Source organism: Sebastes fasciatus, chromosome 21 (assembly GCF_043250625.1).
Source record: "Sebastes fasciatus isolate fSebFas1 chromosome 21, fSebFas1.pri, whole genome shotgun sequence".
Classification (NCBI taxonomy): Eukaryota; Metazoa; Chordata; class Actinopteri; order Perciformes; family Sebastidae; genus Sebastes; species Sebastes fasciatus.
Window position 1 is genome coordinate 6,666,709 of NC_133815.1, and position 24,261 is coordinate 6,690,969.

At 41.2% G+C, this 24,261-nt stretch overlaps 1 long non-coding RNA gene across 1 annotated transcript in view; it reads right to left on the reverse strand.

The window, feature by feature from the left end:
* LOC141760004 (uncharacterized) overlaps nucleotides 1–24,261 on the reverse strand; it is a 91,415-nt gene that overhangs the window by 504 nt on the left and 66,650 nt on the right. Inside the window, exon 2 of the long non-coding RNA XR_012592248.1 lies at nucleotides 153–229. This is a non-coding gene — a long non-coding RNA (uncharacterized LOC141760004). The remainder of the gene's footprint in view (nucleotides 1–152; nucleotides 230–24,261) is intronic.

Consider the following 24,261-nt stretch of genomic DNA (forward strand, 5'->3'; position numbering starts at 1 on the left):
TGTCCGCGCGGAGTCCATGTAATCTCAGTCATTCATACACAAGATGTGTAGTGCCCTACTAAGCTACACCTCTTTAACTAGATACTCACACTTACTGTCTATGTGCTCTACTAAATCTGCTCCGCATTATAGTTCATGTTCCAATTTCTCACCTGATCATCTGGATCTCTGGAGCATGTCCCTGTCTGGTCCCTGCATGCCTCTCGCTCTCCCGGTCTCTCTCTGCTGCCTGCATTGGGAACAGATACCATTACTTTACCAGAAGAACAATGACTGACCTTGATGATCGTTTTAATTTGATACACTGAATATTCTACTTGTGTTAGTAGTTGTATTTGCTTTAATGTTATCATGCTATTTAGTTACCTACAGTATATAGTAAGTGTATATAGAACAGTGTACAATGAAAAGTAGAAACAGTTACCTGAAATGTGAGCTATTACCTTATCTGCTAAGCTAAACATGACCTATTTAGGTATAGATACCTAAAGCAGACAACACCAACAGCCGAGACCTGATTCTGAGCTTCTTTGGCGAACATTAATAGCAACATGCTAAATCAGACAACTGAGTTGTGTGTACAATTGGGAGGAGGTGGTCACACATTTATGTTTTCCTGAACAAACAGAAATAAATTGAAAATAAATAGGAACTAGAGACCATCTTGTGATGGGATCACACCAGCTGCAACGCCAAATCGAGCCCCTTCCTCACTTCCTACCCTCCTACTTCTGGCGTCATTGCTCAGACGACACCCATCTTCAAACACAATCTCAATTTTCATCTCAACTATACATCTGTAAAGTTATGTGACTGCATCATGCATGGTAGCGATACTATCATGGTCACAAGAACCTGTCAACAGACTCACAAGATGAAAATGATACCAGCGTTGCAGAATTAGCCTTAAATCATCAACTTTAGGACACCGAGCAGTAGTACTTGATGATGTATTTTGATAATGAATCAGTTCGAAGGGACAAACTGTAAGTATCTGACCTGTGTTTAACGTTGACGGTTCACTGATCTGAGTTCTGCAGCACAGTGCCCATGAAAAATGTACGAATACAGGCAGTGTTGATACGGTACCTGTTCAATTCCTCGGAGGTGTACGATACAAGTTCTGAAACATGTCATGAATATTTCAGGATGCTAATTTCAGCGTCCCAAAAGGGCCATTTGAATTTTAAAAAAGGCACGCTTTTATGAGAGGTTACAGGAAAAGACATGACGATTGTAAAAATCTATTTAAAAAACAGCGTGAACCAAACATGCAGCCAATTGAAGCTCACAATAGTCCCTGACAGCACTGCGGTCACAATACAGTGCCTCCTCTGCTAGGATTGATTTTGTCCTGTTTCCCCATTTGCTGATACAGCTATGCAGATATTGGTTTGTGTAACACGACACATTGACTCTGTACAGAAGCGAATAAACAGCTCTCAAAACTAATTCCAATCCCTAAGAGTGACATGTGATTTTCTCGCAGGGTGCCAAATTAAACATCCCACTGTGGCTGATACGCCATTTACTGCCAGTGTTGAGGTTTAGCTCTTTGCACCGCGAGATTACAACTCGCTGTTAGGGTTTTTTCCCCCCACTCGTTCTTGCAACTTTCAGAGTGTCTGGGGTTTAATCTGACACTGTCAGGAGTCATCTTTTCACAGCAAACACATCAAAGAGTCTGGGAGAGAATCTGTGTTCTCCTAGGTGCACATTATTCAAATGGGTAAACTTGCTTCTCATAGTTTGGGTTCCACACATCATCAGCTTCTGCGGCTGACATGTTGCCGTGAAGCAAGGGAATTGGAGAAGAGTTTCAAGTGTCACTCACGGCAGCATCCAGTGGGAAACTGCAGTGTGTCTGAAAAGGGACTAAAAGATGAGAAGCAGAGCAGAGATAACTGTGCCTACTTCACATCATGCAATGTTTTGGCAGGAGAGCACAGACCTCTTCCACATCCTGCGCCACTAGCCCTATTCCCCCATCCCCGTCTGTGATGTGCACGGACTGGTGTACCAGGGCTTTACATAAATTCATGAGACTATTTGGCCCTAATTAAAATCCATAAACAAGCGCAACTGCAAGTTCATCTGCAGTTCACAGCAAAATGTCTCATTGATTTCCTGTGTTCTTGTAATAGCCAAGAAATTCTGAATGTGGCCTTTCAGGGTAAATTCATCGGTTTGCAAATAATCTTCCCCTCAGAAAAATTCTCCTCTAAATGTTGTTTTTTGTATCTTACTATTTAGTGTTATTGTCTATAGGAAACTATCTCTACATACTATGGTTCCTGCATCCACTTCCTTCTTTGTAGCCACGCTAGCAGTATTGCTCGATGGATGGTGATGCAGGTTGGCTGCTCTACTTGACGCTCTGGGAAGGATCTCTGGATACTAGCCAGACAGTCAGACAGCTATATACTGTGGCTATGGTGAAGTGGTTCAAACATTTGACTTGTGAATCCCAGCTAAGTGTTGAAACAATCAAATGTGGACAGATAAATCTGTAAAGATACTAAAAATTATCCAAACAAAGGGATACAGCAACTGGATTGAAGGTTACATCCACATGTTGAAAGAGAAACCACCAGCACACGGCGTGTTGCTTTTTGACATTAGCTAAGTTAAAGGGACTATTTGTAACTTTCAGAAATGCTTGTTAACAGCGACACCTGTGGCCATTAAGTCAACGAAAGTCAGCGTCGGGCTCGCGCTTGCTCGCTCTAAATAGACATGAACGAGCATCGCTCAAAACAGTGAGGCGACACACGTCAGCTAAAACCACAATATCACTCTATATTTCACCTGCTTGGCAGTAATGTTAGCTGACCAGACGGAGGTCTCTCCATGAATCACTGCTGATCCTAGTGTTGGCTTTTCCTGTTTCAGCCTCCGGGGCTGAAGCAGGAAAAGCGGGTCGGTGCCGGGGCTGAAGCAGGAAGAGAAACATTATCGTCTCCCAACTGCGCCCGCAGGGAGACATCGGCACCCGGTCAGAGCCGATAAAGTAACTCGCTGCGGAGCCCCGTCACTTCACAAGACACGGAGAACCTCTGTTGGTCTGGAGGAGCTGCAGCATTTATTTCTGCACAAACGTCCACTCTACATTCACTAGATATTCTCAGAGCTACTAACTCTCCTGCAGTGTGTAGTGTGCGCGCATGCACGTCTAGAAGTCGAGCGAGACAGCAAGAACGCGCGCGGTGTGCGCATATGCGGGCGCGCATGGGATCCCGACCCGGTAGATTTATACGTGTAAAAAGTTACAAACAGTCCCTTTAAGTTGGCAAGTAGCTAACTTGCATATTAGTAATATGACAGCGGGGTAAGGCTAGCTAAGGTTAGCTAAAATGAAGCACTAACGTGATTAACCTGATTCATTTGCGATTAACTATGAACAATCATGCGATTAATCCCGATTAAATATTTCAATCGATTGACAGCCTTAGTTCAAACCCATCTTACTTTCTCACCTCCACGCATGTCGGATCGTTGGTTTCAGAAAGTTATAGAAATGGTCGCAAAGTTGTGGGAGGAGGGATTTCTGAAACTATTCAGCTTTAGCCTTGTTGTGATATAATAACATTTTATATCACCACTTCTGACTCACTCTAGTTGGTAAGAGAAAATACATACACCATCGACCTGTTTTCATTTCCATCTGTCCTCTGAGGTTTTCAGCATGTCCTTATTGTCAGACTGCCATAATTTCCTGCCTGGCAGACACAGAATGGTGCTTGGAGGCCTGTCCTGGAGAAGCAGCTCTGCAGGCCACAGACATTTTCACTTCAAAGGGAGACGGTATTAGGAGTGACCGGTAGTCGAATGTTCCCTGCATAATTCTCTGGTGAGGCTGAGATCACGTTTTCCCTCCCTTTGTTTAGGTTGCAAGTTTGACCCAAAGCCAACAGGATGTTTTCTCAAGAATACTGCATTTACCTCTTCAAGTAATACTCCTAACACACTTTAAATGGATTGGATTCTGTCGATGGGAGTCGCTTCAACAGCCAAATCATAGAAATTATAAACATTTGAAATATAATTATGCACAGTAAGCAGTCCTGTCTTGCAATTTATCAGAGGAAATCTATAATTTTTAAAGTTTAAAAATTGCTTAGGCAAGAACGGTAGGGAATCAAATAAATGATAAGGAAAGTGGATTCCCTGTTAAGATGCGTCTGCAGCGTACTGAGAATGTTGAGATTAAAACACACTTTGATGAAAAATGAAATTATGAACACAGGCTTGTCCTCACTGAAGGATGCCTCACCAGAAAAAGGGCTGCCTTCCTGAGCCTTGAAGTAAATCCCTTGACATCTCCTGATGTGATTTTTAATTAATTCTGAAGCTTCTTCCAAAAAACACGCAAACTTTTCCCTCACAAAGAGCATCCTTTTGACGGTGCGGTATGACTTTTAAGGGCAGGTCTTCATTCAGTTGCAAAATGCCATTAAATCAATTTAATTGCATCATGGCAACGACAAGTTTCTGTCTACCTGTTTAAGGCTAAACATCAAACTAACTGCCTGGTTGGCAAAACTGTGCATTGATCAAATAAAGCATTTGAAATAAATGTAAATAAATGTGTCAACCATTGATTTGTATTGCCAATGCTTTCAGGAGCTTTTCCTGCCAATGGTTTGGATCCGCTCTTCTCTGGCAGCATGACCGATGCTAATTACAATTTATGTAATAATTTGGGGAGATAATCTAGGCCTTCCATATTTATGATGGCATGAGCTGAAAAAATGCTGCCTCAAACACATTTTCAGACTCAGACAAATGCACAAATGCTCAATTTGCATCAGGTCTGATTACTGAAAAGTTCTTGTGCAAATCCTGACTATTATCTCTGAGCTCTTCATTGGGACGACAACTTGTGTCTTGTTGACACAGAAAAATGAGATTCAGTACAATATTTACTCCCATGAGAAATAAAATGGAGTGAAAAGTGACATTTCTGATTTGTTGTGTTTGTAAGTGGTGAAGAGAGTCGACTCCATTGCCTCTTACGAATAAATAGATTAAAGAGTAACGTAGCACCTGTAACCACGACCACCAGTGATGTCACAGCATACTGACCCACCCTGAAGTATGCTTCTACATCACTGCAGCACGGTGAGGAGTTATGGTACATGTCCACAGCCTCCGTCCTTTCCACGCTTCCCATTAATTGTCTATGTAATCAGCCGTGCAATGCATTCTGGTAGCGTGGCGGCGCGATTTCAGAGACAAGGCGTCACGTTGACCGCTCCTCATTTGCATTAATTTAAGGTCTAGACTGCTTTATGCAAATCCGACGTGTCCGACGTGACTCACCGCCTCTAGAATCTCCTTTGAAACTTTTGAACTAATTTTTGTTGAACCAAAATAAAGACAGATTTAGCGACTGAATGGCTTATTTCTCGCATGAAATGTTTCAGAAACACATTTCGGTGAACTATTTTCGTGATATAACAGAAGAAAGTTTCCAAAAAAGGTTTCATTTTGTTTTCTGGTTTTCATTTTGATCTCAGCTACACGTACTGTAAAGTTTCATGATTGCATTTTGCGAGATTGCAATGCTATTGCGGTCACAAAAATGTGTCCACAGACTCACAAGATGAAAACATTACAGGCGTCACTGTCACGGCTAGTAATAAGCATATTTCCCAAAATGTCAAAAATTGCCATCATATACCAGCCAGAATGACACATCTGGAGACCCTCATTATAATCAAAGTAAAGAGCAAGTAACACTGCTGAGCACAATGTGATTTTCCCACCAAACAATCAGTCCCTGGTCCCATGCAAACAGGCAGCGTTGTTGTTAGGTTAATAACAGCCCATGCTTATCATTTACTTATCATTTTATGTAAATTTGGCAGCAGCGGCGCGACAGCCTTTTAAACAGAGCGTGCAGGAGACATTTACATGTGTTATAATAGCTCTGTGATTTACGGAGACTGCAGGAGGTGAGTGAATCCAACCATCCAACAGGCTGTCAGGCTGCTCAACCCTTGACAAGGAAAAAATCACATCATGGTCTGCTTGGATTGATTAGCTTCAGGCTCCTGCCTCTTGATTGGCAGCTTCAATTCTGCACCACTCTGCAGGGTAACATAGTATCGTGTGTCAAAGTGCTCCAATGATTGAGCTCCACAGACCACAGTGGGGACGGGGAAAGTTGGGAAAAAAAATTTAAAATATATGCCGGCATCAGGTTGGGACATTGCTATGAACATTTCCATATCATCAGGAGCACAGCTACCACCGAGGATACTGAGGTCATGTCCAGGGAAATGAAGGGGGTTTAGCAACCTTGTGGGATTTTACATCGTACAGTTAAAAATATAAACTCTGTAAGGCTGATTCCAGTATTTGCAGACGTGTTAGATTAAAATTTGACTAATATTTGTGCAAATAAATAAATAATTCACTATTTCTCCACCATAATCTAATTCCTCAGGGCGGAGGGGGAAAAGCATTTAGACCTTAATAAAAAAAAAGCTATAAGACTTTATTAACAGGTCTGTAATGTCCTTACAATTTCTTAGAAAGTACCAGGAAAGAAATGTATTCTGGTATTAATTTTAAATAAAATAGTGACAGTTCTGATAGCTCTGATGAATGTAGTTTAGTTAGTTAGGTTGGGTTTATAAGCACTTGTTTATTTCAGGAGGAAGCTTGCAGGAAATATAATTGAACAGTTAACTGAATAAATAAAATGTGAAAAAATCGAATAATTAAAATGAATTTAAAAACTCCTGTCTACGGCACTGCAGATCTTGCACAGTAAAGTAGAACTATCCTGCAGACATAAAAATGACCGAAAGGGCTTATCTAGGTTTGTGAAGATATAAATTGCAAATGAAACATAGAAAGATAAGAAACTTTATTGTCATTATACTACTGTGTAAGACAACAAAACAACAAAATTACCATGGCACTTCCTGATATTAAAAACAATATTTTGATAATCGATTAATCGTTTTTAGTATTTTTTTTGAAAAAAAATAAATAATAATTCTCTGATTCCAGCTATTTAAATGTGAATATTTTCTGGCTTATTTACTCCTCTATGACAGTAAACTGAATATCTTTGCGTTGTGGACAAAACAAGACATTTTATAGACCAAACAACTAATCGATTAATGGAAAAAATATCAACAGATCAATCGACAATGAAAATAATCATTAGTTGCAGCAACAAGTGCAACTATGAAATCTATATATGCCAAAATTTGAATCTGCTTGGTGCGGCTGTGATATGCAAAGACAGCGCTCTGATAAACTTAAAGTTGACCTTGTTAATACCACTGAGACAACTCCAAGTTTTAATTGCTGATATAATTGATCGTAACTGTCATGGCTTTCAATTTGAATTGCTTTAATTGATATAGCCATGTATTTTACGTTTATTGCTAGTTGATTTTAATTGGGTCTGCATTTAATGTATGCTTAATTGAAAATGAGGGTTCTCCCTTAACGTGTTTTCCAAGATTTTACATAAAATAAATTGCATTGACAAGGAAACTACAAGCATTGCAGTCAATTAAAAATGTTTGCATCGTTGCATTTTGACATATGGAAATTTCACAGACTAACGACACCCTTTTCATGCTTTGACCTCAACTGAAACATTACATAGCCCTCTACGTTAAGCACTTCTGTCACTTTCTGGTTAATTAAACTATTTTAGAGTCCACAGAATAAACCTAAGTGTAAAGGTTTTAAAATGATAACCAAGGTTGTATTTCTAAGTCGCTGAAAGATTGACAGTTAGGAGATGGGAGGTTGACAGGTTTGAGACGGGAGGATTTCACCTTTCAGTGAGGATTAGCTGCTCAGTGACTGGAAATGGAAGTGTTTGGAGGCTTGATGTGGCATTGACCCCATATTGTTAGCCAAATGTTAGCATGCTAACATGCTCAAAATGATACATGCTGATGTTTAGCAGGTATAATGTTTACCATATAGTTTAGTCGGCTAGGATGCTAACATTTGCTGATTAGCACCAGGCGGTAAACATTGTAAACATGAGTTTATGGTCTCATCGCTAGTTTCAAGTCTTCTTCAATACAGCATGATGTTCATTTAGTAAATTACGGTCCCATTTAGAGTTGTCCGCATTTTCGTCTTACGTTAACCCTTTCACAGATTGTTTTCAGTTCGTGAAAGTTAATTATAACCTTTTTGGTCGCCTAAAAATGTCTTATTCAGTATCTTAGCGCCACCCTCTCGTGTCCCTACTGGTGGCAAATGAATGCCACAGGATGGCGACGGCCAAAAACCAAGACGGCAAGGACCAAAATGCCAAACTAGAGGCTTCAAAAGGCAGTCCACAAACCAATGGGTGACGTCACGGTGACTATGTCCACTTTTTATATACAGTGTATAATTAGCACTAGACACAAAGTACAGCTGAGGCTGATGGAAATGTCATTAGTTTTGCAGGTTTTCGGTCATAAAACAAAGTATTGGACAAATTAAAAATTTTCCTGATGATGGATCTAGCTGAAAATCACCAAAGTGATTACAATTCATCATGAGGGGAACATGAATGTTTGTACCAAATTTCATTGTAATCCATCCCTTAACATTTCACTCAAAACCACAAATGTCAGCCTCACGGTGGCGCTAGGGAAATTAAGTCACTGGATCACCAAAGTCAGTGAGATTCATCGTCTGGGGACCATGAATGTCTGTACCAAATGTTGTGCCAATCCATCTAATAGTTGTTGAGATATTTCAATCTGGACCAAAGTGGTGGAGCAACTGACCAACATTGTTTTCCTGTATACAGCCTCACTGCTAAAAAAAATAATCAAAGACTCTGCAGTGTAATTAGCAATATCAATATGGTGTTAAAATCTTGTGCAAAGTGAGAGTAATCTGCGTTGCTGTATGTATCGATTCCATTTAACATCAATTAACACTTTTTGTTGTGTTTTGCAGTTCAATTCACTTAGCATTTATAGCATGCTTACTCCAGCATATCTGCTGTCTTTGTTTATTCATTAGGCTGCTCTATAGCATAGAGGTCACACCTCCTGCTTGATAAGGTTGTCCCTCTGCCCTCTCTACAGCTGATTTGATTAATCAACATCAATTAGAGCAGCTTAGGGAGGCCTGCAGGGAGAGCCCCATAAACGCTCTCTTCACAGTATATCTGAGTGACTCATATAGACGAGGATAAAAGCACTTTCCTGTTCTGCCTGAAATCCCCCCATTACCGAATGGTATGTCACACGGACATGGCCGCTCATACATTAAGAATACCTGGGTAGTTCTGATACGATGGCATTTGTCTGAAGGCGGTGTGATTTATCTCGGCAAGAACGACTTCTAGCCAGTTGAAGAAAACGTGCTTTTCTTGTTTCCGCAATTTCACATCTTTGGATAAATGGCACCAGCAGTAAGCATTTGCATGGTTAGGCAGAGAAGGCCCATTTATCTTAATCAGGACTAATATCGCCATCAGGGAGATAGAGGGGCTGAGCTATCTATCACATTCCTCCCTGGTTTTCTTGGGGCAAAAAATTACTTTCGATCAATCTCTAGAAGCAGATAAGTCTACCGCAGAGACCTGGAGCTTCATCACTTCAAAGGAGGGTATTTTTGGGGGGGAGCTGCCAGGTCAGATTCCATCTGGGATGAGCTATTAGCTACCAGACCACACAGCATGCACTGAATGAAAATGATCGCTGATGGTAATGTTTCCCAAAACATTAGGAATGCTATTTTATCTTATTTATTCTGCAGGGTGCTCTCTTAACCTTACTCTATTGATTTCAACTACTGTGAGACTGTGCACAGTCTAACCTTGCATTGATGTGAGCATCATAACATATAAAACCATAATGATCTGAAGAAGGTCCGTTTACTATTCGTCAGGCATCAGTATTCTGCCAATAATCTGTCGAGTGCTGAAGCCAACTAATCTACATTTTAGAGCTGTTCATATTTCCCTTTCAATCACAGCACTTTCATTTAACTTAATAGCACTTCCAAAGCAATTCATTTGGAAGTGATTTGAAACTTCCATGGTGTCACTTTGTTCCCTCATTATTTAGATGCAAATTCATTCGAAACTAAATCAAAACCACCCATGTTGTGAGTGACAATCTTTTTGAGAGCACCCAAAAAAGCCTTTCATTACGGAGGCTGTGGATGTGCTGTCAAAACCGCTGTCAAATGTGAGCGCTATGCCTCACAGGACATGACAGATAGGTGCTTTTTATGGTCTCATAAATGTATATATTCCCAGAAGTGGGATACGCAAACCAGCCAAACACGTTTCCCCATCAATCGGTGCGGGGGATGCGGCGGAGCAGATGGCATATGTCAACATAGCGACGCTCCACTGTCCAGGAAAAGTGGCGGAGTCGCCGAGACCAAGACGGGAGATCAACCGTTGCGCTTGACACAGCAGAGTGGCTCAGCGAGCCCGGGCCGCAGCACCCGGCTCTCTGGAGCCTCTCATCCCTCGTCACAATCAATCCACCGCAGAGCAAACCGTAATCCTATTTGTTCAAATAAATAATGAAATAGCTGCAGCCCCACACGGAGGCACGCAGAGGGTGGTAATTGCTGCGTTTCAGGCTGGATCAGATGGGCTCTGTGGGAGGTTGGCTCGGCTCCACTGTGACCTTGTGTGTGTTTGTAATTTTCCACAAGCTTAGTGGATATGCGGCAAGCAGGGGCCCTTGGTGAGTGCACAGGAATCCTAGTACCTAGGGAGTGTGCCAAGGCCATCCGAGTGAATGGTTCGGTGTGATGGAGCCTTTCTCACGACTAAAAAAAAAAAGGGAAAAAATACACACACACTATAAGAAGGGAAAGATGACATGACAGCCATTAGGCAAGTGCAAGGCTGTAGAGCGAGTGTTATGTCCTTTGCTGTGCTCCGATGCACTGTAATGCGTCTTGTTCAATTTGTTTACGTGTGCTGCCTCAGTGCATTACAAGGACTTGGGAGGGGGCAAAAAAAAAAAGATTTCTAAAGCTCTTTCCTTCAATCGAACTTGGACTTCACTCTTTGGCAGATTAACCTGTAATACCAGACCTCCGAGTTTTACAATTAATGTTTATCCTACCCCGCCAGGCTGTGTTTGCCCTCATAATCCCATTATCCCTGTCAAAATATTCCATTATCTGGAATATTTCCAATGTCGTCCAGCCCAGTCAAGCTTTGGGTCACGCTCCGTTCATCGCAGCAGCAATCTGTGCTGCTCTGCGCTGGCAGCAACATCCACTTGCAAGGTGAAATACTGCAGCGAGGTGGCTTTTCCCTATTGGTCCAAATGGCTGGTCATTCGGTGAAGTTATGGCCCGTTGTTGTCAGTAAGGTGTGATTGCGGTGACTCTTATGGCCCATCTCTCTATATTGTTCCGACGTTAAGCAGAGTCAGGGAAGGGTCAAGCCACCAAATGTTGCTACAGAGTGACTGTGACTGATCTACTGCCATAGCTTTCCTCAATGAACACATCAGCCTCAGACTTCTTTAAAATGAGATGTCTACAGCCGAGAGAGAACACTGTAGAACAGATGGTCTCCAGTTATTTACTGTATGTGACTAAAGCGAAGCCAGCAACTTCACATGTAAACTAAAACTTCACGAGGCCTCCTGTCTAGTGTAATTAACTCATATTCAAATAAACATGCACTTGAAAGGAATGGTTTAACAAAAACCAAAGTGTAATGTTATGTTATGTTCTTGGACAGGTGCAGTGACTTCCTGGAGTCTTTTCATCACCTTGAGGTTGCCAGGCAACCAGTAGAGACTCTAGCAAGTCAGACTTTATGTTTTTTACACTTTGGTTTTTATATGGATTAAATAAACAAGAAATAACGTGTTAATTAGTGAGCTTTAAAGGTGCTGGTGGGCAGATTTAGTTAAATTAAGACAGATCCAAGGCCAACTGTTTCAAGTCTTAATGCTAAGCTAAATTAACCAGCTGCAGGCTCTGGCTACGTATTTACCATAAATCTTCAGAAACCTTGAACTATTTCTTAAAATTATGTATTTGATATTTAATGCGCTATATTTCCTCACATCTGTAACACCAATATTGTTTTGAATTTATGCTCATATAGTGACCATAATGGCAAATGATATCAACTGAGGAGTGAACATATGGTCACATGATCAACAGAAATGACATACTTGTTTATTCCTTTGTTCAAATGTGTAGTGCCCAATCAAAACACAAAGATGTCATTGAATTAACATGGGATTAATTTGTTATTTATTACAAATATCAAAAGACGTTTATTTAAATGGTATAATTATAGATTCATTTCACCAGTTATTAAGATTCGGAAAAGACTTCCTTTGATACAATAGTCTGATCATAGGATGTGGTGATTTTGTTTTTATTGTTTGAGGAGAAAAAAATAGACTTCAAAATCACAGTTTCATCCACTGAAATTAATACACATGACTGCATTTGTTGACAATTAGCAACAGGGGAAATAATAGGAGAACAAAGCACAGAGGGTGGCTTTTGAAATATTAACAGATTCCCCTGCAATGGCTTTGTTAAGAGTCTCTCTCCTGCTTGAATGTAACACACAGAAAGAGGTCCAGTTACAGAATAAGGGCACTACTTCCCTCGTTAACTGATCAAAGCAGGAACAGGATCGTCCAATGTCATTAAAAATCTCTGAATATGGGATTCATGTGAAGATTTATTCCATCCTTTAAAAGCAAATTATCATTTAAAACAGTGGGCAACCTCTGTGTTTGAAAAGTGAAGCCAATGCAGAAGTGCCTTAAACTTGCATTCTTTCTAACAGCCAGCAGGGGGCGACTCCTCTGGTTGCAAAAAGAAGTCAGATTGTATAGAAGTCTATGAGAAAATGAGGCTACTTCTCACTTGATTTATTACCTCAGTAAACATTGTAAACATGAGTTTATGGTCTCAATCGCTAGCTTCAAGTCTTCTTCAATATAGCATGATGTTCATATAGTAAATTATGGTCCCATTTAGAGTCAAATAGACCATAAAGCAGGGGATGCTTTAGGGCGTGGCTACCTTGTGATTGACAGGTCACTACCACGGCGTTGTCCGGTCTAGGAGTTGTCCATGTTTTCGACTTACAACTTTAACCCTTTCACAGTGTGTTTTCAGTTCATGAAAGTTAATTATAACCTTTTTGGTCACCTAAAGATGTCTTATTCAGCGGTTGTACTTAGCTCCACCCTCTCGTGTCACTTCTGGTTGCAAATAACCAAGATGGCAACGGCCAAAACATACGGTGGCGATGGCCAAAATGCCAAACTCGAGGCTTCAAAAACAGCAGTCCACAAACCAATGGGGGAGGTCACGGTGACTACGTCCACTTCTTATATACAATCTATGATTTAAACTCACATATAGTAGTACTGTTAATTCAAACAGGTGTCATTTGCTGGAGCAGAGATGTTAGTTTTCCTTTCAGAGTCAGAACTGTGCCATGAATCTGAATCTGAAGGCAAAAACTACTAATCAAACCAGTTCAAAAACACACATTGAATTTAGATGGATGAGTGACTTTAACTACAATGCAACTGCCATTTATCAGAACAAAGACCTGGGATCTAGCTCAGCGGGTGCCAGTAACACATCAGGCCTTACTAACCAAACAAAAGTGAGCAATGTGAAAATACAAGGCTGAACTTTTTAAAAAAAAGTATTAAATATTGTAAAAGCTGTCATAGAGACTAGAAGCTAAGTGATGGAGCCTCTGTTCAAGGTAAAGCCTGCGCCAAATAGACCACTTTTCACCACTCGCACACATCATTTTTGGGGGAAAACATTTCTAGAAATTGCTTGTTGTGATGTTTTTGCCAGAGGCACTCCACTCCTGAGAGACCATGTTACAGAGGAGCAATTTTGTGTCATGGTTTTATTAGACTTCTAATTACAATATTTAGGCAGGGAAGAGCAGCGCAATCTGGAGATAAAAGAGAAACCTGGGCAAAGGATAAAACAGCAATTTTGGTACAATTGAGGGCACTCTTTCAGCTGTTGACTTAAAAATCAATAAACAACCAGCATTTTTGGTTTCTCTTGTCATAAAGTATAGACTTGGCTCAACAATTCAAGATCAGAGATCCCCAATCCCTGCCGGTCTAAACCTGTAATCTTGGATTCATTGTTGCCTTTTACTTCTCGTTTGTTGTCAAAGCTTGGCTTTCCACTATCATCAATCATTCACTGCTTTACCCATGTCTCCCTGGTATCCTACGGCCCCACATGTCCGACAGCCCCGCAGCCAAAATAGCAAAGCTCAATGCAAATCAAGCTGACAGACAGAAACTAAATGTAACCTGCCACATAGAAGAATGGGCAGTTTTACCGCAAGAACCTTTCCTACACCTTTTATCTAAACCATTTGAACAAATCCACGTTTGACCATGAAGGTTGTTTGGTGCCGGCTACAAGTAATTGTTGTCGGAAAAGAAAGTTGTCTCGGGACAGCGGTGAAAGAAATTTCATCCACTGTCATCATCCCGAGCCATTAGTGAGGCTATTTGATCAGCGCTAAAGCAGAGCACGGACATGGATGCGAGCCAAGCTGCAAATCACACTCACACCGCCGAGTGAATGGAAGTGATGCGCAGACACATGTACAACAAAGTGTCCGAGGCTACACCGCAGCTCCGTGGGTTAGAAATAACTGTGTGTGTGGTTTATTTAACCATGCAGTGCTTGAAGAGGTTCACGGTTCAGTGGCTGGAAATGACCTAAGGGGTGCAGAGGCAGCTGAATGTGCAGAGCTGTGTGCACACTGCGACGCAGGAGATAAGCATCCCGGCTGCGGCCTGTTGACAGGAAACGATCGAAAGTGAAGTAAAGTTGGCCTGAAAGCTCTGGATTCGAGCTCGATTAGTGACTTTCTGAACATTATCGCATCGAAGCATTGCTATGTGCACTTTAGCATGAGCAGTAACCGTTCCGTTTGCGTTTTTCATGTGACCCGCAGTGAGTCTTTCGTGCCAAAAGACATTTTGTTCCATCACAAGCACACCCACTGCTGCTACACAGAAACTCCTCTCAAGACTGTTGTCAATCCAGCTGCGCTAGAGTGCCCTCAGAGAGTCGTGCTCATTTCAATATTTATTGAAATGTTATCAAAACCACTCAGAGCGACTCACAGCAATCAATGGTGTTTAGGCTCCGCGCTGCCAAGGCAGGTCTCCCCGCTCTCGCTCCCATTGTTTGTCTTCATGCCATTCACGCTCATCCCTCTGAAGAGAAGATGGAGTCACACCTCTGTAATTTCTGCCCCAGAGGAACGGCTCAGTTTAGATTGCATGCTGGCTGACTGCAATGTGTTTTAATTGACGGAGCGTATATTTTTGCACATGAGAGAGAAGCGCAGGACAATGTTAAAGGGCAGGGAACACTATGCTGCACAGAACGCCAGCCCTGCAGGGTGCTTTTATATTTCCAACGTAATCATTTGCCAATACCGACAATTTTCCCTCATGATAACCTGCAATTTGCCTGAGGAAGATCGTCTGGCAAATCGAATGATCACCGCTCGGTTTCTGAAGCATACAACCTTCCTGACAGATACCAACAAACTGCTACAATGAAAGCAATAAAGAGATGCAGGGGATAATAAATGATATATGAAACAGTAATCCACTGGGCGACGGTATTCAAGGGAAAAGGAAACAAGAGCACTTAGTCCCCCCCGTGTTGCACCGTCAGCACTGAGACTGAGATAGAGGTTTGTCACGATGGACCGAGCTTTATGTTCCCAGCAGCCAAAATATCTGCGTCTCTCTCGCTGCACTTATAAAGGCCATGAGGAGAGAATGGATTTACCTTTTGGGTTTAAGTGGTCTGAGAGGGGATGAATTAAAGAATCATGAGATAAACAACTGACAAACTCAAACCTGTAGTCTAGGTCTCACCAAGCCTGCGTCACCAGCAGCATGTTACTAAACTATCCTCCGTTTGCATCCACACTGAATGATTCAGCTGCATTTTTGGCACACATTGGGTATTAAACATGCTAAAGGGACTTATCCGCAAAATATTAAAGCACAAACTTATTATTCTCCAGAATGCAAAAATAAAACAGTGAGAGCTGGTTTATGTGTCTACAGTGCAGCCGTTGTTTTAATAGAGATGTGAGTCAATAACATTACAACCATTATCTGACTTCATGCTGCACACAGTGAAAAGTAAACAGAGAGGCTGATATGAGATGAAATTAAAATCTGGAGCGTTGGTTGACATGCTACATCCTTCTGTCACGCATAAAGCAGATGGACAATTTTAATCCAGTGTGGGAATGGCGGACTATATAAAAAGGTAATTACAGAATGTAAATGCATTGAATGGCTTTTGCTGAAAAATGCTGACCATAAATAGTATTAAAAAACTGGATTTTATTTCATGAAAATCTTATGGAATATAACTTTAAATGGACGAATGTTGGAAGCGAATGTAATTTAAAAGAAGAAATCCCAGCCTCAGATACGAACAGTCCATCTCAAAGTGTAAAGAGGCATCCCTGTGCTTCCAAGAGAAGATTGTTCTCTCTTAGGTAGCTTTAATAGAGTGGCTGTGTTGTATTGTGGTCTATTGATGCCGCTGTTGGAGGTGAAATTGGTATCTCTGTCGCTTCTATGATGAATTTCTCCCAGTATGATTGTTGAACATACTGGAGGTGCAAAACAGTGAACATACTCACATCTCTTGCTCTTTGTAAGGGATGCTCACTAGAATATGATGTTTTCAGACATTTTCTATTAAAGTCCACTTTAGATGTATTGGAAATAAGTTCATGTTATATTGTTTATGGGTATATTAACACAAGATGAAGGTAGTAAACAACAGAAATGCAAAGAACATTTTGGATTTTCTTATAACCACAGTTTTCAGTGCAACAATAAAACAATTTACCAAAAAACGCTGAAAAACATAATACACCCTGATCTAAACAAGTTAAGGCCTTTGCACATCTGTATCCGTATATTTCGTCCGATGCACTTTAAAAATAAATATGACCTCACGTTGTGTCAATCATGTTTACACACCGTCTCGAAACACTTTCGTTCGTCATTAAAGTTTTCGGAACAGGTTTGATTTTCTGCGTTTTTGCACATCCGTCAAAAAGCAAAAGAGGGTTGTTTGACCACTCAGAGCCACCGTCCGTGCAAATGTCATCATCCAAAATGGCATTTGATAAACATTCACTTCATCTCCCAGCACAAAGCCCTTCAGGATTTAAAGATAGATTGTGGCAGGTGATTGTAGAACAGCTTGGAATCGGGGATGGTGTCATTCAATCATTAGCCCTGCTTGGGACTAGTGCTATCAATTGCATCCATGTAATTACTCCAGTTTTATCTCGTATTGCAAATTTTTGCAATGAATAGAATGATAAAACGCATCCGACTCAGTGTGCAAGGTTTCTGTGCGTGATGTTTTTATCGGATGACAGATTTAAAAAGACAGACTTGGTGTGCACAGACCAGTAGTGAGTAGTGAGGAGCCTAAATTGTGCATGTTGGAGTGTAGAGCGCTTGAGGCTTTCTTGAGGCTTCAACAACAAATCCAGGTGTATGCAGGTACCGTCCTTTTCAGCGATTAGAGAAGGTCCTTCATATTGAAAGGACAAACAGTGTATCCATCTGGTTCTTCACCTTTTCACTCATCATCCTGCCAAAATACAGATTCCTCTGGAGCTGAGCCAAGCATAACGGGTGACCTATTATAGCAGCGTCTCCGCAGTACTTCTAGTAGAGCGATTTTTTAAAATCTGTCCTTCATTTTTCTCATAACCCCTCAACACTTATAGAATTTTTTTTCCCCCGCACAGTATATAATACATTTACTGCAGAGGTCATGCTAGAAGTATATCACTGCGTCCCACAGATTCAGTCCAGCTAGACAGCCGATGTATGAACAAGCCAGGGATCTCACAGGACACTGAGCAGATGGTGAAACCACACAGTGTCAGCACTTTCCCCCCGGCAACCTGAGAGACTCACTATGGTCAAATGAAACACGAGACACAGCAGACACCTTCAAACTCTATTTATATAGCTTTCTGCAGACGGGCTTTTGCTTCTGAAGGAGAATTTGAAAACGCACTAATCGGTCCTCTGAAATAGATTCCTAAAAACATAAACGATCAAAACAAAATGTCATAATACTGTAGAGTCATAAGGGTGACGCTGTTAGATCTGTTTTGTTAAAGGAATAGTTTGCGATGTTGGGAAATACAATTTTTTTTTTATTTTTTTTTCAGAGTTAGATGAGAAGATTGATATCACTCATGTTTGTGCGGTAAATATGTAGCTGGAGCCAGTAGCTGGTTAGCTTAGCACAAAGACTGGAAACAGGGGGAAACAGCTAGCCTGACTCTGTCCAAAAGTAACACAATCCACTCACAAGCACCTCTAAAGCTCATTAATTAACTTGTTTGTTTTATCCGAACAGTAAAAATTAGGGCTGTCAATCAATTAAAACATTCAATTGCTATTAATCGCATGATTGTCCATAGTTAATTGTGATTAATCGCATATTAATCACAATTTTAATCTGTTCAAAATGTGCCTTAAAGGAAGATGTGTCAAGTCCTTATTACTCTTATCGACATGGGAGTGGGCAATTATGACTGCTTTATGCAAATGTATGTATATATTTGTTATTGGAAATCAATTAACAACACAAAACAATGACAGATATTGTCCAGAAACCCTCACAGGTACTGCATTTAGCATTAAAAATATGCTCAAATCATAACATGCCAAACTGCAGCCCAACAGGCAACAACAGCTGTCAGTGTGTCAGTGTGACTTGACTATGACTTGCCCCAAACTGCATGTGATTATCATAAAGTGGGCATGTCTGTAAAGGGGAGACTCGTGGGTACCCAGAGAACCCATTTACATTCACATATCTTGAGGTCAGAGGTCAAGGGACCAACTTGAATTTGGCCATGCCAACTTGTCCTCGCCAACATTTTTTAGCGTAAGTTTGGAGCGTTATTTAGCCTCCTTCGAAAGCTAGTATGACATAGTAGGTACCAATGTATTCCTTAGGTTTTTCTAGTTTCATATGATGCCAGTATCTTCATTCTAGCTTTAAAACTGAGCGCACAACCTAAAAATCATAAGTTGCGTTAATGCGCTAAAGAAATTAGTGGTGTTAAATTCTATATTCTCTCATCTAGGTCTTAGCAATAAAGCGAATAACTGCATTTTCAAAAATGTCAAACGTTTCCATTAAAATGACCGCAATATCAAGTTCAATTTATTTTTAATCTCATGTTTTTACTACACCACACGTTTAAAGAGGTACTATTACACCTAATGGCAGCTTCTGGGGGGGAAAAACGAGCTCCAAGGAACGCTGTAAACTATACACCTATAATGTATAAGAGATGGGGTTTCAATGCATGATGTGTGGCTGGCCCAGTCAGTGTAGAACAGTGTGTAGAGAGGGATTGTCCTCTCACCAGTGCATCGATTGTCTCCCACTCTAATTCCGTCCTGTCTCCAGTGTCCCAGAGAAAGGTGGCCAGCCTGTCCAGATCCATCACACGCAGCAAATGTATTGTTGGACGCAAAACAATTGTTTATTGTTTTTCAGCTTAACTTGCTTCCTGATGAAGTTCATTGATCTCTAAAGCAATCCATGGTCCCTGGCTCCACATCATTTGTTCCTCCGGTGAAATGATTGGGTTGATCTTAAGGCCAGGCTTCAGCTGTAATTACTGAGATGGGATTTCAACTGTCAGCATGATAAATGGCCATTTGACTTTATTTGTCTTGGCCTGCCATTGGCTCGCAGTGCCAGCCGTCACTGAGGTATTCTATTTCCTTTACTCAGCATCACACGCACACAGAAACATATCGAGTACCTCTTCCATCACTCCAACAGAAAATCTTTTGATAATAACAGATAATTGTCAGAACAAAATGCCCTCGGCGAGCGAAATGGACGGACTAGTCAACTTCTTGTTTTTCCCCGGGAAGACCTTTTGTTTTGTTGTCAGAAACTTTGTTTACCTAACTTTGCCTTCTCTGGTCATCCACACACACATCGCCTGGGACACGCTTTGCTACAAATCATTAAGCTGGGTTGCAGCGGGAATTCACAAGGGGCGAGATGCTTGCAGGTGCAGATCTCTGGAGGTGTTTTTGTGCATCAATAAATACAGCTCCTGGCCCTGGGTGGCCTTCGCCCTTTAGCCCTGAGAAAGAATCAATTGTGTTTCCAGACTCCTTGTGTCAGCCGCTCCAATAGAAACACAATGCTAACAATAACAGTGAATCCTATGAACAAGGTTATTCACAGCGCTGAATACACTTATTTTTTTTTGTCTAAATGAAAAGCAGTGAAAAAGCTGTGTCTAAAAAAGGCAGAGCAAGGTTCCTGATGGAGATGTTTTCTTAACAGCTTCACACAATGCCCTAGAATGCCCCTTTTTAAAGCAACCTATCCATTAGCTGTTAAACAAGCGGTGGAACATTTTGTCTTTCTGCATGTAGCTACACTTCACAACGCATTTTCTCCTCAACACATCAGAAATTGTTATTCATTTACAGCCAGGCAGCGACAAAACAAGAAAAGCCACAGAATCTCAAGTCGTCTGAACCATAATAGAACTTTTTGTTTTCTGCACAGCTCCTCAGAGCCTTTCATTTCTGCGTGGCAGTGCTCTTTCCAGATCAATTATTCCCACTAAAATAAGTAAGAGGAGGCCATGAAATATTAAAGCAGCGGCTGAGCAGAGGTTGAAAGCTTCCCTAACGCGGGGGTGTTGTATCTGTTTTATTTTTCATGACGGTTATGCAGTCGCTTGGGGCCGTTTCCGTGGTAGCCAATTTGGTCGGCGGCCCGAACCTACCAGATGAAGACCCCATCCAGAGTTGAAAGAGGGCCAGAGCTCACAGCCGAGGCCTCCCTCCATCTCCCTGTCCACATCACAACCCTACTGGTACCTATTAACCACAGAGCTGCTGTTTATTATTTAATGCTGCTGCTGATTCAAGCTGCGTCCTCGCACATACAGAATGAGATGCGAGACACTTGCGTGTTTACTCGGCGTGCCTCACAGCATTGTTAGTGTTTTTCCTCGCCTTTCATCTTCTTACTTGAGCTTAGCGCCACGAGGCACGAGCTCAGCGACTGACTAAATGGGGAGATTTGTTTGCCTGATTGAAATGCAGATCAAACTTCCAAAGCGGTCTTTGTGCGGAGCTTGATAAATATATTACTCTCGCCTTTTTCTTTTATTTTTGGCACGCCGCAATGTTAAATTAATGCAGATTTAACCTGCAAAATATTTGAGCCTCCACTGTCTGCCTTTGAGCGCACACATGCTGACACGCTGTCCGCGGCAGTTCAGCATGCTTATTACCTTGTTTTAAGTGTTGCATGAAAAAGTCATGAGCCTATTCTAAGAACTACAATGTCCTCCACAGGTCACTGTTTTCCCAGCTGCCATGTTTTATGTATCTAACATCTTTTCTTTTTCATTGCTCCCATCCCGTCTGCATTATGGAAATGTGGCATTAGCTCTATAATTGTCAAAGAAGCATATGCTACAGCACCTACAGTACACTGTGTGTGTGTGTGTGTGTGGGAAATGGGGCAGCGGTGACTAGGCACATCTCACTGATGGAGCTTCAAAGCTTATTGTTATCACTGTATGCAAGCCAAGCATCAGTCTGTTCCACATCAAACAGTTCATTTGTCACTCTGAAACTGACGTCGAGCGGATGGGATTTTTATTCATCAAACCTACAGAGCACTTTTCAAACAGCACGGTTCACCGGCTCCTTGCTTTTGTTGTAATTCAACAATGATGTAAATTCAGTCTTTTGTTTTTATTATAAAATAAAACAAGTTTCATGGTGGTGACTTTGCTTGAATCATGGAGGGAAGGTGAGATAAGGTTATGCAGGACACAGACGGAAAGCTAATGTAGGTATCGCTTTGTTAGGCCTCATTTTTCATGTGCTTTAATCAGTGGGCATCCTGCTGGTCTGAAAAGTGAAGCTAATGCAGAAGTGCCTTAAACTGTCATTCTTTCTAACAGCCAGCAGGGGGCGACTCCTCTGGTTGCAAAAAGAAGTCTGATTGTATAGAAGTCTATGAGAAAATGAGCCTACTTCTCACTTGATTTATTACCTTAGTAAACATTGTAAACATGAGTTTATGGTCTCAATTGCTAGTTTCAAGTCTTCTTCAATACAGCAGGATGATCATTTAGTAAATTATGGTCCTATTTAGAGTCAAATAGACCATAAAGCAGGGGATGCTTTAGGGCGTGGCTACCTTGTGATTGACAGGTCGCTACCACGACGTTGTTCGGTCTGGGAGTTGTCCGTGTTTTCGTCTTACAACTTTAACCCTTTTACAGTGTGTTTTCAGTTCATTAAAGTTAATTATAACCTTTTTGGTCGACTAAAAATGTCTTATTCTCGTGTCACTTCTGGTTGAAAAGATGGCGACAGCCAAAATGCTGAACTCGAGGCTTCAAAACAGTAGTCCACAAACCAATGAGTGATACCACGGTGACTATGTCCACTTCTTACAGTATATACTGTCTTCGGATATAAAATGTTGCTCGTGTCTGTTCTGTATCTATATGTGATATAAGAAGCAGCTGACCCAAATACAAAAAGCATATTCCCTCACTTACCTCTAGTGTTGTTCAGCCCTGCAAATAGTCTGGGGATTTCTTGCTCAGGTTTTAAGATATCCATCTTGATTTCTGTGGAATACAAATACAATAGAGATGACTGCTCAGACTGGAAATACTTTCTACCAAGAAAAAAATGTACCTATGAAAACTGATTACAGCAAGGACACTCTCTCTGCTGTTGGATGTTTTAAATGTGGTCTCTTTCTACAATGTGTAACAAATCAGTGAACAGGAAAAGGAACTATATGTTTTTGTATTTTGGGTGAATTGTCCCTATACAATACGTATGAGTGTACGTATGTACTATGCAGAATGAAATCGTCCATCTCCGTCCTTCATAAACCACAGATTGTATTCAGTATCTGAGCTTGGATCTGTGCTACATTTCAACTTGGACTGCTTATGCTCTGTCCAATGATGCGACACAATGATCTGATTACCCATGACACATTAATGCACATGTACAGGAGCAATGCCAGGAAAGTTTCCCCAAAAAATCACTGGCAGAAAATTGGTTATAAAAAAACTGTAATGACTTGATACCGACATATTTAGACGAGCAAATGCTCAACAGGTGGAGTCCTGTTTTGAACCCAAGTTTAATGCTGCAAATCTAAGTTCCCTCAACTTTGTGAAATTTTAATTTGCTGTTATTTCCAGCACGGTGACTTTAGGTGAACTGTAGCAGCGAGCTGTAAACAAACACCCGAGAGAAAGGTTTGTGGAGCACGACACGGAGATCCAGAGCTGAAGTCAGCCCTACGGAGGAAACAAGGCAATAGCTGTTGCAGCGTGTGAATTACACCGGCAGCACATGAATATTTAAAGTGTGATCAGGAGAGACCTCCATTATGTGAGCTACTGAGCTGTAATGTCATGGCTGATTATGAGAGCGGGAACGGTTCATGTGCTGCCGTTGAGCTGACAAAATCAATCGCCTTATGTTGTGAACGCAAACAGGTAGCTGTCAATTCATGCTCGGCTGCATGCCTGCTCATGTACAGCTCTCTTTCTCTGCACAAACATGTTCATACACAAACAGAAACAAAAAAAACAATCACATGAATAGGCTTGGAAAAACATATTGGAAAATCATTTTTGAAAACCTCGAATGCGATTTCTTTTTCTCTTTTCACCAAAATCCAATCCACCATAACGGCATATAGTCAAGCCTCTGCAGTCAGAAGCCGTGCCACTTCCTTTACATCTCTGCTAATCTCAGGGGCACCGCTGCAAATTAGAATCTAAAATTGATGAATTATGGCGTCCGTCCGCACCGTGTGCTCTTCTGCCCCCCGAATCAATTTAAGTGACTTTCCCTCCACACTGGGAATGGACTTTTGTTAAATGACTTCATGAGAAAAAATTATAGCTATAAATTTGAAGCCAACACCAGCTGTTATGAAGATTTATCGGCGTACTTAATGTTAATATACCGCCCCGCCCCGTCATATCAAATGCGGAGGCCGCTGTAGGTCAGCCAATGAGATTTGGGGTTATTGTTATTTCCTCGGTCCAGTGTGAAATTAGTTTGACGGTAAAATGGTCGAGAAAAGTCAACAGCTTCTGTGATAATTGCCAGTTGTCAGATTTAAGGAGGATACGTC